The following is a 14,772-nucleotide window of genomic DNA, read 5'->3' as shown; positions in this document are numbered from 1 at the left end:
TCATCAAGAGGCTCCTTAGTTCTTTGCTTTCAGCCTCTCTTCTTAGTCTCTCCCAATCTGTGATGCTTTCTCAGGCTTTCTGTGTTTTTCATGACCTTGATACTTTTGAAGAAAGCCAGTAACATATTTTGTACAACATCCTTCAATTTGTGTTTGGCTGATGTCTTGTTATGATTAAATTGGACTTATGCCCAATTTCTAGGAAGAATAGCATACATGTGAAGAACTCTTCTCACCATATCATATCAAGAGACAAATGATAGCAACATGACTTACCATTAGTGATGTTAACTTTGATCTCTTGGTAGGGTGGTATATGCCAGGTTTCTCCACTGCAAAGTTGCTGTTTTTCTGTTTCCGTAGTCTGTTCAGTAGGAGCAGGTCACTAAGTCACTATTCAAGGGAAGAGAATTAAGCTGCACCCCCTAGAAGGAGGTGTATCAAAGAATTTGTGGACACATGTTAAACCTATCATGTAATTCAATTAATCAGCATTTGAAGGAGATATTCTGAGGCTATGCTAATTAGATAAGGAATATTTTGAGAGAAGACTTCATTTTTAGTAATCAATTAATTATATGGCATAAAAGAAAGGAAAAGGAACTCCCAGATTTTGAGCCTGGGTGACTGATGTATTTTGAAAGAAACAGAGTCATTCTTTTGGTTTTGTCATCGATTCAGTCTTTTTCTACACTAAAATCTAGTTTTATAAAGTATAAACAAGGGTTTAGACAGATAATCTAGATATAGTACCAGAAAACAGAATTTTGATTCTATATTCTTCTCTTGGCCCAGAGGGCATTAGCATATTTCAGGATATCGATGCTATTCTGATGTAACTGACTCCATTCTGAGTCACCTTCATCCGGTTGCATGCTTTGTCTTCTAACAAAATTTCTTGATTATAATTTATGCATATTTTTCCTGATAAACTTGCCCTTTATTTTTAAAATTTAAGACATTCATAGGAAGTTTTCTTGTCTTGAAGATAGCTCAGAAAAAAAAAATCAGAAATGTAGTGACATCCTATTGTCATAATTTACATGTTATCTTTAAAAAAATTCTGTTAATGTCTTCAGGAGATTTTTTTAGTCAGTTCTAAAGCAGCCTCCTACATCTTTTATAGCAGAGAAGACAGATTTTGCTGGATTGCTGTCATCTTGCCAGCCTGTTTTTTTTCTTTGATGCAGAATATGTTGGACTTCCTCTGTCAGTCCTACTTAAAGCTCCCATGAATGACTGGTTACCACTGATGACTATCTTTCAGCAGACTGTGGTATACAATACAGGGCTTTGTTTGAGAATATTGTACCTCCGTTCTATGCAGGGAGCAATATAGTTAGGTGCTATTACATCTATATCTAAGTTGTTACAGGGATCCTTAGAACCAAGATCCCTCTCCTTCCTGGTGATTAGTAATCTGCCAGCTGAATTCATAGTTTCCAGAAACCTGTTGTAAATCATGCTCCATTGGTCCCCCACACACCCATAAACCTTGTATTTCTTGCCTTGTTTAATGATTACTAGGTATTTAATTGCAAAGATTATTTTAAGACATTCTGTTTAGGTAATATTTACTTCACAGCTGGGAGCTCGTAATTACTCCTTATAATAGAAACTTGCAGTCCCCAAATTTCTAACTGGAGGTTTAAAAATGACTTCATTTGAGTCACATTAAAAACTGGAATTGAGCCACCAAATTATTCACTATTTGCTGTTGAAAACACATACATAAATGAGAAGAAATGAAGCTATTTATTTAGAAACAATAGTGATATAAATAACTGTTTTGAGAATTTTCTCTCATTTACCTGAATTTAATTTTAATTTTGTACGTTATAGAAATCATTCCTCTGTAAGTAAGCATTGTATGATTTCTACTCCTTTCCCCATCTTATTGTATCAAGTAGTTCTAGAATGAATATGAGTTAGGTGTTTAGTGGATTCCTTGTAAACAATAAATTTAGAATATAATTTGAATGTTGATATGGAATTTAGATGGCTATAACAGTAAATTGTGGATGGGATTTGGAGATATGTAGTTTTCTTGTTGCCAGAATGTCCGCTATACCCAGATGCATACTTTTTTATTTGAAAGAAATATACATGAAATTACATGAAATTAGAGTGGCTAAATTATTAGTGTCAGCTAAAGTACTCGACTGTTATAGAGCCATTTAGCATATCTGTTTAGAAGGTAAGTGATTGAGTTTTGGATGATTGGCATTGGAACAGGTCTTGTTGATTGGGTGGAGAAGAGAAGAAATGAGCTAAAGACATGAAGCATTATTAAACTTTCCAATAAATACTGGTCTTAAAAACACAGTGAAAAAGTGTTAAAAACCTGATTCAGTGATGTGTACAGATGGATGATACTAATTAAAATAACAAACATAATATTAGGACAGGTTGGAAAATGTGATGTATGTAAAGATCCGTGGTAGTGTCATTTTGTGAATGCCTAGACCACTGCAGCATTTCATTTATAAATTTGAAATTCTATTTAGCCTAAATGTCTACTCCTGAGTATCATCTTTTCTTATAATACCTGATGTGTGGATAGCTTTCTTTGTGTATATAAAATGATAATATATATTTGGTGGGCCTTGGTTTCCATAAATTCTATTTCTGAACATTATATAGATTTCCTGAACTCCTTTCTGTGTCCCCATCTTCAATATTCTGTTTCCTGAATCTTGATGATTTTGAACTATTGCACTGTGGCACTTCTTGCCCCCAGATCATTCACACTGTTTTCTGGCTTAGTGTGACTGAGTTGGCAGTAGTTTAGATATTTTCACTGTGTCTAGCCTTGTGCAAGAAGCCTCCCAGAAATTTTAAGTTACCAGGTGCTTCTCTGGATCACCGCACAGCCAGAGCCTGGAACTGGCTGTAGTTCCAGGTAGTGGCGCCCGTCTACTTGGGATTCCATCATGTCCTGCTATTTCCTTCCCATCATCCTTCTGTCTTTTTACCACACAGGTTTTATTCTTATGGGGATTGGGGCTTGGTCAGTGGAAGGACTGTAGGCCTGCAGGATGGAGAAATAACTGGTTCTGATTCCCAAGGCCAGAGATTATTGAGGTGCCTCTGAGGCTTATCTGCTGCTCTCTGGGTAGCTGGTTTGGGATAGTAAGGATCCTTAATTAGGGATATGATAATAGTACTGTGAGAGTGTTACCACAGTTACAGCATATATGTCTCTTTTTAGACCTGCACTCATTGTCTTCAAGTATACCTTTGTTAGTGCAATATACAAAAGTAAGGGACTGTCAGTATTAAGTGATGCTTTACTATAAAGTTTATTATTGCTGCAAAGTTTGTAAGTCAAAAGGTAAAGGAGTTATTTTAAAAGTCAGTCAATGTTTTATTTAGTTCAGTGACAACCAATTTTCGTCCTACAAATCTCATATGAAAACCACTAATGTTTCAAAGAATACTTTTTAAAATTAGAAGTACTTTTCACCTTTTGAAGTGAAAGTCACCCAGTCATGTCCGACTCTTTGTGACCCCATGGATTGTAGCCCACCAGGCTCCTCTGTCCATGGAATTCTCCACGCAAGAATACTGGAATGGGTTGCCATGCCCTTCTCCAGGGGATTTTGCCAACCCAGGGATCACCTGGGTCTCCCGCATTGCAGGTGGATTCTTTACCATCTGAGTTATAGGTGTCCAGAAATGAGTGGCCAGTGGATGTGTTTTGTTTGACTGCTTTCTTATGCTTGCATGATATATTAAGGGGCCAGGTTAGTTAGACAGGTGTATGCTTGGTTGCAAAACCATCTTATTCTCCATTAGTTTAACTCACTGCATACATTTTATTTTAATTGCAAGCCTCTTGTTGACAGTTGAGTTTGCAACCTTGCTTTAGAACAAGAGAGAGTGGGACATCATAGTATAATGAAGGAATAGTTTTTAGAATTAGACTAACTTGCATTCAAAACCCTACTCTGCCTCATGTGCTGTGTGTACTTGGACAAAGTAGCCAAATCTTACTTACCTTATTTGTAAAATAGGAAATATAATATTCTTTTTAAGGGTTAAATTTAGGAAACAATTTATATGTAGCATTTGGCACATGGTGGTAGGTACTCCGTAAATGGTGGTGATCTTTATTGTAGTAATGGACAGAAGAACCACCAGTATCACGGTAGCTTTCTCAAAATAGTAGTAGTACCTATTACTTTGATCCCCTATGCTTTCTTTCTTTATAATTCAAATCCCCAAGTTCTTTGTGGAAATACATAAATGGATTTCTCCTTTAAAATTTACTTGATGCTTCTCTTAACAGGTACCTATTTCATCCTGATATTTCTGAGGTCATAGAATGTGGGACAAAAAAAAAAATGCAAGTGTTACAAAGTATGGTGATAAAAATGTTTCCTGATGACTTCTAGATTCTAAGGCTTAACTTTAGATTCAGTTCAGTTCAGTCACTCACTCGTGTCCAACTCTTTGTGACCCCATGGACTGCAACACACCAGTCCTCCTTGTCCATCACCAACTCCTGGAATTTACTCAAACTCATGTCCATCAAGTCAGTTATGCCATCCAACCATCTCATCCTCTGTCGTCCCCTTCTCCTCCACCTTCAGTGTTTCCTAGCATCAGGGTCTTTTCAAATGAGTCAGCTCTTTGCATCAGGTGGCCAAAGTATTGGAGTTTCAGCTTCAACATCAGTCCTTCCAGTGAACATTCAGGACTGATTTCCTTTAGGATGGACTGGTTGAATCTCCTTGCAGTACAAGGGACTCTCAAGAGTCTTCTGCAACACCACAGTTCAAAAGCATCAATTCTTTGGTGCTCAGCTTTCTTTATAGTCCAACTCTCATGTCTATACATGACTGCTGGAAAAACCATAGTCTTTAGATTAGTGGGTAATACTTACTTTGTAAACTTTGTATTGGCAAAATACAGGCTTAAAAAAGTATTAATTGTACTGGAATCAGGGAAAATATGTCCTGAAGTTTGGAATATAAGTAAAATAAATAATAGAAGACTTAATTTAGAAATTATTCTTGGAACATAAAATATAGTTTCAAAAGAGTGAAAATTTAAGCCTATACTGTTTGGTGTTTCCAACTAAATTGTTCAAATTAGTATTACAATGACTATGTTGGGTTTTTAGTATTCTTTATCCCTCTTATACATATATTTTTAATTTAGCATGCACATCATTGCTAAAAGAAACATTGCTCAGGAGATATGACCCCGTAACATCCATATTGATGTTATCTCTTTGACTATCATGTGTGTATATATATCCTCTAACTAGGCCAGTCACATAATACAAGGAGGGTAGACCTGGCATATCTTGTTTCAAAGAGGTGCCAAGACTTTGTCTTGACTGACCAGACAGTCTGCTTACAGCCTAGTAGTTTTTCAGATGCCCTAGAAAATAAAATAAAACAAAGTGATGCAGGATAAGTATCTCAAAACAAACTGGTTTACATATCTACTTGTTCTTTTCTAAAATGCTTTCACTTATTGGGCAATTATTGAAAAATAAGAAAATCTTTTTATCCCCTTCTGCATGTATTCCATATAATACCGTTTTGGATGCCTGTGGCCAAAGCAGAAATCCAGTTGGAAATTTCCAGTTATTTCTGGAAAAATTGTTCTGTAGTTTTGAAAACTACACTAGAACTTGTCCAGAGGGGAAAAAACCAGTATCTTCATAAAAACAATAAAGTAATAAAATTATTACTTTATAAGATTGTCAAGAGAATAGATTTTCTTTAAATAAGTAAACTTATAAAATGAAATCAGGATCAGGTTGATAATAAAGGGATCCCATTTATATTAAATTTATTGAGTAAATATTTACCAGCCCTGTCTAATGAACAAAAAGTCAGACAGTGAACACTGTAACTTGTGGAACATATTGAAAGAAGATAGCTTGAGTGCTTCCAATAATGTACAGAATTTGCCCCAACTCGAGAAGAAGGAAAGAATAGGAGCCAGACTTCTTTTGTAAGACAGAGAACTTAAGCTAGATGAAACTTGTTGTATTAAGTATGTCCCATCACTCAGAATCAATTGCCTAAAGGATTTGACGCTGCCAACTGTGGTGTTCTCCGAGATGTAATAAACTCTGCATCCTCTCTGACTGCTTCTCTGGCCTCTTATCCTCCCTGTATCCTCTCTGTGAGGGTTCTCCCAAGTGTCTGTCCTGCTGTTCTTCTTTCTGTTTTCACTCAGAAAGGTCTCAGACATGTTTCCCCTCATATATTATAATTTTAAAAGTTGAGAAATAATTTACATATTATGGCCATCACCCGTTAAAAATGTACAGTTAGGTGGTTTTTAGAATATTACCCAATAACTTGTGCAACCATCACTGCTATCTAATTCCAGAATATTCATCACCCAAAGAGGAACCCTCTATGCATCAATAGTCATTTTCCTCTCCCTTTGTCCTTGAAAGTGAAAATAAAGTGGAAATGTTAGCCCTTCAGTTGTGTTTGACTATTTGCGACCCTATGGACTGTAGGCCACCAGGCTGCTCTGTCCGTTGAATTCTCCAGGTAAGAATACTGGAGTGGGCTGCCATTTCCTTTCCCAGGAGAGTCTTTCTTACCTTGGGATCCAATCTGGGTCTCCTGCATTGCAGGAGGATTCTTTACCATCTGAGCCACCAGGGAAGCAACTGCTAATTTACTTTCTGTCATCACAGAATTGTCTATTCTGTTCATTTCATATATGTGGAATCATATAATGTGGCCTTTTGTGACTGGCTTACTTTGCCTAGCATAATGTTTTCAAGGTTCATCCATATTGCAGCATGTATCAGTACTTGATTCCATTTTATGACTGTATATTCCATTGTGCAAATATCTCACATTCATCAGTTGTTGGACATGTGGGTCTTTTTTTTTTTTTTTAACTCTTTGACTGTTATAAATAATGCTGATATGAACATTTGTAAACAAACTTGTTGATGGGTTTTCAGTTTTCTTTTCTTTTTTTTTTTTTGGAGCAAAGAAACATTTATTGCAGGGCTCATGCCCCCCAAACTCCAAGGTCTCCAAAGGGTTTCAGCAAAATTTTTAAAAACCAAATAAATGAGGGGGAGATCCCAGGGTATGTGATCAGCTAGTGCACAATTCTCTGATTGACTGATGGTGAGGTAATAGGGTGGTGTCACAGGAGTTAACATTATCAGTCTTTAGGCTCCAAGGGCCTGGGGCTATGTGCTCATGGTCATCAAGTAGTTAACAGTTTCCGTTTGGGGGGATGGGGACAGGGGGTATTTTGTTTTTCAATTGCACAGTCGTGTCTGACTCTTGGCAACCCCGTGGACTGCAGCAAGCCAGGCTTCCCTGTCCTTCACCATCTCCTGTAGCTTGCCCAAACTCAGGTCCATTGAGTCAGTGATGCCATCCAACCATCTCATCCTCTTCTCCTCCTGCCTTCAATCTTTCCCAGCATCAGGGTCTTTTCTAATGAGTCAGCTCTTCGCATCAGGAGGACAAAGTATTGAAGCTTCAGCTTCAACTTCAGTCCTTCCAATGATACATCTGTAAAATTACTGAGGAAATCCAATACTTTTATCTAGGTACTTCAGAGGACATGAGTTTGAGCAAGCTCCGGGAGATGGTGAAGGACAGGGTTGCTGCAGTCCATGGGGTCGCAAAGTATCAGACACGACTGAGCTACTGAACAACAAGGTATATGCCTAGGAATGAAATTTCTGGGTCTTATGGTAACTCTGTGCTTAACTTTTTGAAGAAATGTTGAAATGTACCATTTTACATTCCCACTAGTGATGAGGAAAGATTCCAGTTTTTCTACATCCTTGTCAACACTTATCACTGTCCATCTTTTTCATTATACCCTAAGTGGGTATGAAGTGGAATCTTTTTATGGTTTGCTTTGTATTTCCTTAGTCACTGATAATGCTGAGTATCTTTCTATGTGCTTATAGAATGTTGGGTATCTTCTTTGGAGAACTGTCTATTCAAATCCTTTGCCTGTTTTTAAAAATATTTATTTGTTTGGCTGTGTCGGGTCCTAGTTTTGGCATGTGGGCTCTTTGTTGCAGCTCACAGGCTTCTCTTTAGTTGTGTCTTGTGGGCTCTGGAGCACATTGGCTCAGTAGTTCCAGTATGCTTGGGCTTAGTTGTCTGATTGCACGTAGGATCTTGGTTCTCTGACCGGGGATAGAAGGGTTACAGTTGATGGAGTTGCAAAGAGTTGCAAGTGACTGAGTGACTGAACACACATGCACACAGGGATGGAACCCAAGTCCCCTGCGTTGGAAAAGTGAAAGTGAAAGTTGCTCCATCATGTCCAACTCTTTGCGACCCCATGGACTGTACAGTCCATGTAATTCTCCAGGCCAGGATACTTCGCAACCCAGGAAACAAATCCAGGTCTCCCGCATTGCAGGAGGATTCTTTACCAGCTGAGCTACCAAGGAAACCCAAGAATACTGGAATGAGTAGCCTATCCCTTCTCCAGCGGATCTTCCAGATCCACGAATCGAAGTGGGACCTCCTCTGTTGCAGCTGGATTCTCTACCAGCTGAGCTACCAGGGAAGAACTGCATTGGAAGGCGGATTCTTTACCACTGGACCACCAGGGAAGTTCCCCGTTTTTTTAGTTGATGGTTGATTTTTAAGAATTTTGGATACCAGACCCGATCAGATGTATCATTGAAAATATATTCTCCCATTCTGCAGGATGTTGCTGTTCTTTTTCTTTTCAGTTTCTTGATGATGTCTTTTGAAGCATGAAAGTTTAAAATCTCAGTGAAGTCCTGTTGCTTTTTCTTTTCGTGCTTTCGGTGTCATATCAAAGAAACCATTGACTACTCCAGTGTCACATAGAATTTTGCATATGTTTCCTTCTAAAAGTTTTATAGTTTTAGCTTCAAAAGACATCAGAAAAGTGAAAAGACAACCTGTAGAATGGGAGAAAACATTTTAAAATCACAAATAAGTATACTGATAAGGACTAGTGTCCAGAATATATAGATCTAGGTTGGGTCAATTTTTGTGTATGGTGAGAGATATGAAGTCTAATGTCTTGGATAGCCTGTCATTCCAGCACTATTTTTGAAAAGACTTCTTTCTACATTAAGTTATCTTGGTACCCATGTCAAAATCAGTTGTTCATAAATGTGTGGGGTTATTTCTGTTTCCTTGATCTATATGTCTGTCTGTGTGTGTACCACACAGTCTTAATTATTAGCTTTGTATTTAGTTTTCAAATTGAGAAGTGTGAATATTTTAATTTGTTCTTTTGCTAAAAGTTAAATTCTAATTTCCAACAGCTAAATTGTTTTAGCTATTTGGGGGTCCCTTGCAATTCTATAAGTTTTAGAATAAACTTATTAATTTCTGCCAATATATAATCATCTGGGATGTTTATTGGGATTTTGTTTAATCTGTAGATTAACTTGGGTGGGGGAGTATTGTCATTCTAATGATATCCAATCCATGAACTTGGGATAGTTTTCTATTTATTAGAGTGAGTGAGTGAAGTCGCTCAGTCGTGTCCGACTCTTTGCGACCCCATGGACTGTAGCCCACCAGGCTTCTCCATCCATGGGATTCTCCAGGCAAGAATACTGGAGTGGGTTGCCATTTCCTTCTCCAGGGGATCTTCCCAACCCAGGGATTGAACCCGGGTCTCCTGCATTGAAGGCAGATGCTTTAACCTCTGAGCCACCAGGGAAGCCTCTATTTATTAAGGTCATCTTTAATTTCTTACACTAGTGTTTTATAGTTTTCAATATAGTTGTCTCTCACTTCTTTTGATACATTTATTCTTCAGTTCAGTTCAGTTCAGTCGCTCAGTCGTGTCTAACTCTATGCGACCCCATGGACTGCAGCACACGAGGCCTCCCTGTCCATCACCAACTCATGGAGTTTACCCAGACTCATGTCCATTGACTCGGTGATGCCATCCAAACATCACATCCTCTGTTGTCCCCTTCCTACTCCTCTCGCCTTCAGTCTTTCCCAGCATCAGGCTCTTTTCCAGAGAGTCAGTTCTTTGCATCAGGTGGCCAAAGTATTGGAGTTTCAGCTTCAACATCAGTCCTTCCAATAAATATTCAGGAGTGATCTCCTTGAGGATGGACTGGTTGGATCTCCTTGCAATCCAAAGGACTCTCGAGAGTCTTCTCCAACACCGTAGTTGAAAAGTATCAATTCTTCTGCGCTCAGCTTTCTTTATACTCCAACTCTCACATCCATACATGACTCCTGGTAAAACCATAGCCTTGACTAGACAGACCTTTGTTGGCAAAGTAATGTCTCTGCTTTTTAATATGCTGTCTAGGTTGGTCATAACTTTTCTTCCAAGGAGTAAGCGTCTTTTAATTTCATGGCTGCAGTAACAATCTGCAGTGATTTTGGAGCCCCCCAAAATAAAGTCTGCCACTGTTTCCACTGTTTCCGCATCTATTTGCCATGAAGTAATGGGACCAGATGCCATGATCTTAGTTTTCTGAATGTTGAGCTTTGAGCCAACTTTTTCACTCTCCTCTTTCACTTTCATCAAGAGGTGCTTTAGTTCTTCGCTTTCTGCTATAAGGGTGGTGTCATCTGCATATCTGAGGTTATTTATATTTCTCCTGGCAATATTGATTCCAGCTTGTGCTTCATCCAGCCCAGCGTTTCTCATGATGTACTCTGCATGTAAGTTAATAAGCAGGGTAACAATAAACAGCCTTGACGTACTCCTTTTCCTATTTGGAACCAGTCTGTTTTTCCATGTCCAGTTCTAACTGTTGCTTCCTGAACTGCATACAGATTTCTCAAGAGGCAGGCCAGGTGATATGGTATTCCTGTCTCTTCCAGAATTTTCCACAGTTTATTGTCCACACAGTCAAAGGCTTTGGCATAGTCAATAAAGCAGAAATAGATGTTTTTCAGGCACTCTCTTGCTTTTTCGATGATCCAGTGGATGTTGGCAATTTGATCTCTGGTTCCTCTGCCTTTTCTGAAACCAGCTTGAGCATCTGGAAGTTCACGGTTCATGTATTGTTGAAGCCTGGTTTGGAGAATTTTGCGCATTACTTTATTAGCGTGGGAGATGCGTGCAATTGTGTGGTAGTTTCAGCATTCTTTGGCATTGCCTTTCTTTGGGATTGGAATGAAAACTGACCTTTCCATTCCTGTGGCCACTGCTGAGTTTTCCAAATTTGCTGGCATATTGAGTGCAGCACTTTCACAGCATCATCTTTGAGGATTTGAAATAGCTCAACTGGAATTCCATCACCTCCGCTAACTTTGTTTGTAGTGATGCTTCCTAAGGCCCACTTGACTTCCCATTCAAGGATGTCCAGCTCTAGGTGAGTGATCACATCATCGTGATTATCTGGGTCATGAAGATCTTTTTTGTACAGTTCTTCTGTGTATTCTTGCCACCTCTTCCTAATATCTTCTGCTTCTGTTAGGTCCATACCATTTCTGTCCTTTATTGAGCCCATCTTTGCATGAAATGTTCCCTTGGTATCTCTAATTTTCTTGAAGAGATCTCTAGTCTTTCCGATTCTATTGTTTTCCTCTATTTGTTTGCACTGATCGCTGAGGAAGGCTTTCTTATCTCTCCTTGCTGTTCTTTGGAACTCTGCATTCAAATGGGCATATCTTTCCTTTTCTCCTTTCCTTTTCACTTCTCTTCTTTTCACAGCTTTTTGTAAGGCCACCTCAGACAGCCATTTTGCTTTTTTGCATTTCTTTCTTGGGGATGGTCTTGATCTCTGTCTCCTGTACAATGTCACGAACCTCCGTCCATAGCTCATCAGGCACTCTGTCTTTCAGATCTCGTCCCTTAAATCTATTTTTCACTTCCACTGTATATTCATAAGGGATTTGATTTAGGTAATACCCAAATGGTCTAGTGGTTTTCCCTATTTTCTTCAATTTAAGTCTGAATTTGGCTATAAAGAATTCATGATCTGAGCCACAGTCAGCTCCCGGTCTTGTTTTTGCTGACTGTGTAGAGCTTCTCCATTTTTGGCTGCAAAGAATATAATCAGTCTGATTTCGATATTGACCATCTCTTGTGTTGTTGGAAGAGGGTGTTTGCTATGACCAGTGCATTCTCTTGGCAAAACTCTCTTAGCCTTTGCCCTGTTTCATTTTGTACTCCAAGGCCAAATTTGCCTCTTACTCCAGGTGTTTCTTGACTTTCTACTTTTGCATTCCAGTCCCCTATAAAGAGAAGGACATCTTTTCTCGGTGTTGGTTTCAAAAGGTCTTGTAGGTCTTCATAGAACCATTCAAATTCAGCTTCTTCAGCATTACTGGTCGGGGCATAGACTTGATTACTGTGATATTGAATGCTTTGCCTTGGAAACAGAGATCATTCTGTCGGTTTTGAGATTGCATCCAAGTACTGCATTTGTACTCTCTTGTTGACTATGATGGCTACTCCATTTCTTCTAAGGGATTCTTGTCCACAGTAGTAGATATAATGGTCTTATATTCATTTTTTTATATTCCTAATAATTGATATTCATTGAATGTTTGGTTTTTAGAACTGAAGAAATATTTATTCTGAAGTATTTTATTCTTTTTCATACTATTTTGTTAAAGAAAAAAATGAGAGAATGATAAACCATTTGCAGTAAAATAAGAACATTGGGAGAATCTGGGTAAAGAGTATATGAAAATTCTTTGTACAGTTCTTTCAACTTTTCTGTGAATCTAAATTACTTCAAGATAAAAAGTTTAGAAAACAGTACACAGAAGGAAGGTATGGCAACTGGTAATGGAATTAGCTCTCATATTTGCCAATACTGTTTACTATTTGCCAATACTAGGTAGGGTAGCCAAAAAATGCGGTGCATTTCAAGATGCCAGTTAAACATCTTTCTTTTGTTTTGGCGATTATTATTGTGCCAGTAATCAGATAAATTGTCATTTCTAATTCTAATTGTTAAAAAAAACGTTGGTTCTGTCTAAATAGAACAGGCTCCAAATCTTCATGGGAAACATATATAATTTTTAAGCATCTAAGCAAGAATTATAGTGATAAAATAGCATCATGGGATGTGTATGTGTGTATGTATATGTGTGTTGTGTAAACTGTATTTCCCCTTCCTTGTTGTCAACATTTTCCAGAAAATAAGCTATCATTACATTTGTTAATGTCCTTTTCCTCTAAGAGTACTGTGTTTTTGTCTTTTCTCTTTTAAAGGAGACAAAAGTATGTATGGCTTGTAATTGAGCATGGTATTAAAAGCCTGATCTCAGGCAGTCTGGTGCTTGATAAACTACTTATTTTGGTGGAGTGATGTATTTTGATTTTTGCTTTTTTTTCCCATTTCATGAGACCAAAGTTTTCAGTTTTTTCTAAAGACATGCTTTTGCTCTTCAAACATTTCATATATGTGTGTGTGCGTGCATGTGCACGTTTGCATATATAAAATTATTTAGAAATAGTGAGCCTGGTGGCCGAGCCATGCAGCATGCAGGAGCTTAGTTTCTCAACTAGGGATTGAACCTATGCACCCTTCTGTGTGGAAGCTTGGTGTACTAACCGTTGGACTGCCGGGAAAGTCCCAGTGCTTGAGTTTTTAATCAAATGAGCATTAAGGCCAGAAGTACACAGATATGGTGAACGTGGTGATTGAGCTTTTCGTCAAGTCAGCCTTAGGGCTGAAACTATGTTTTATTCATTTTTTTATGTTCCTAATAATTGATATTCAGTGAATGTTTGATTTTTAGAACTGAAAGGAACCTTTAAGCCAGACCTCCCTCCTAATTTCACTGTTGAAGAAGCTGTGTAAGATGGTGGAACTGCATTCACAACCTTTCCTCTTCTTTATAAGCTTATGCATACACATGCATACTCACAGACATTTCCCCAAACCCACTTTTATCTCTGTTGCAAATGTCAACAAACCTGGTTTCCCAAAGTCATATTCATATGTTTTCAGCTTCCTAAGAGTAAAACAAGACCTTGTAGGAGATAGGTAGAAGGATTTTTTTTTTTAATGAATTATGTGCTGTGGTCCCAGTGTTGTGAACTGTGAAAATAATAACTGTGTGACAATACTAGTGTGGTCATTTAATGGATTTTTAAATTAATGCACTTAAAAAAATCAAGATGTATTATCCAAATAGTAATAATTTTTAGAGGAAAGTTTTTAAGGAAAACAAACATGTTCATGGAACTAAAATCAGTTCAGTTCAGTTCAGTTCAGTCGCTCAGTCGTGTCCGACTCTCTGCGACTCCATGAATTGCAGCACGCCAGGCCTCCCTCTCCATCACCAACTCCCGGAGTCTACCCAAACCCATGTTCATCGAGTCGGTGATGCCATCCAACCATCTCATCCTCTGTCGTCCCCTTCTCCTCCTGCCCCCAATCCTACCCAGCATTAGGGTCTTTTCCAATGAGTCAACCCTTCGCATGAGGTGGCCAAAGTATTGGAATTTCAGCTTCAACATCAGACCTTCCAATGAACACCCAGGATTGATCTCTTTTAGGATGGATTGATTGGATCTCCTTGTAGTCCAAGGGACTCTCCTAACCCTAAAATCAGTAGGTTTCATCTAATATGAATGAGGTGTGACTGAAAGTTGTATATAATTTTAAAAGACAGCAATAGATATCTCATTATTAATATGTTTATTCAAGAAGGAAACAAAAATAAGGGAAAGAAATCAGTGAATGCAAGTCACTTTTTAGTTTAAAGTTTTTGTCATTTTGTGGATTTTTTAGTTTTATTGCAATTCTTTCTAGCTTCTGTTCTGAGAAATGCATTTTCAGTTGTTATTCAAAGCAGTCAAACAAAAAACTTTCCTAAT

General features: G+C 38.1%; 1 protein-coding gene across 5 annotated transcripts in view; it reads left to right on the top strand.

Annotated features, from left to right (window-relative positions):
• RASAL2 (RAS protein activator like 2) overlaps positions 1–14,772 on the top strand; it is a 384,725-nt gene that overhangs the window by 63,044 nt on the left and 306,909 nt on the right. The gene's annotated exons all lie outside the window — the stretch shown is intronic.

The sequence above is a fragment of the Giraffa tippelskirchi genome, chromosome 5, assembly GCF_054371585.1.
Source record: "Giraffa tippelskirchi isolate mGirTip1 chromosome 5, T2T-mGirTip1v1.2.pri, whole genome shotgun sequence".
NCBI lineage: Eukaryota > Metazoa > Chordata > Mammalia > Artiodactyla > Giraffidae > Giraffa > Giraffa tippelskirchi.
The sequence above is the reverse complement of the archived record's forward strand: the minus strand, read 5'-3'. Positions and strand labels throughout refer to the sequence as shown.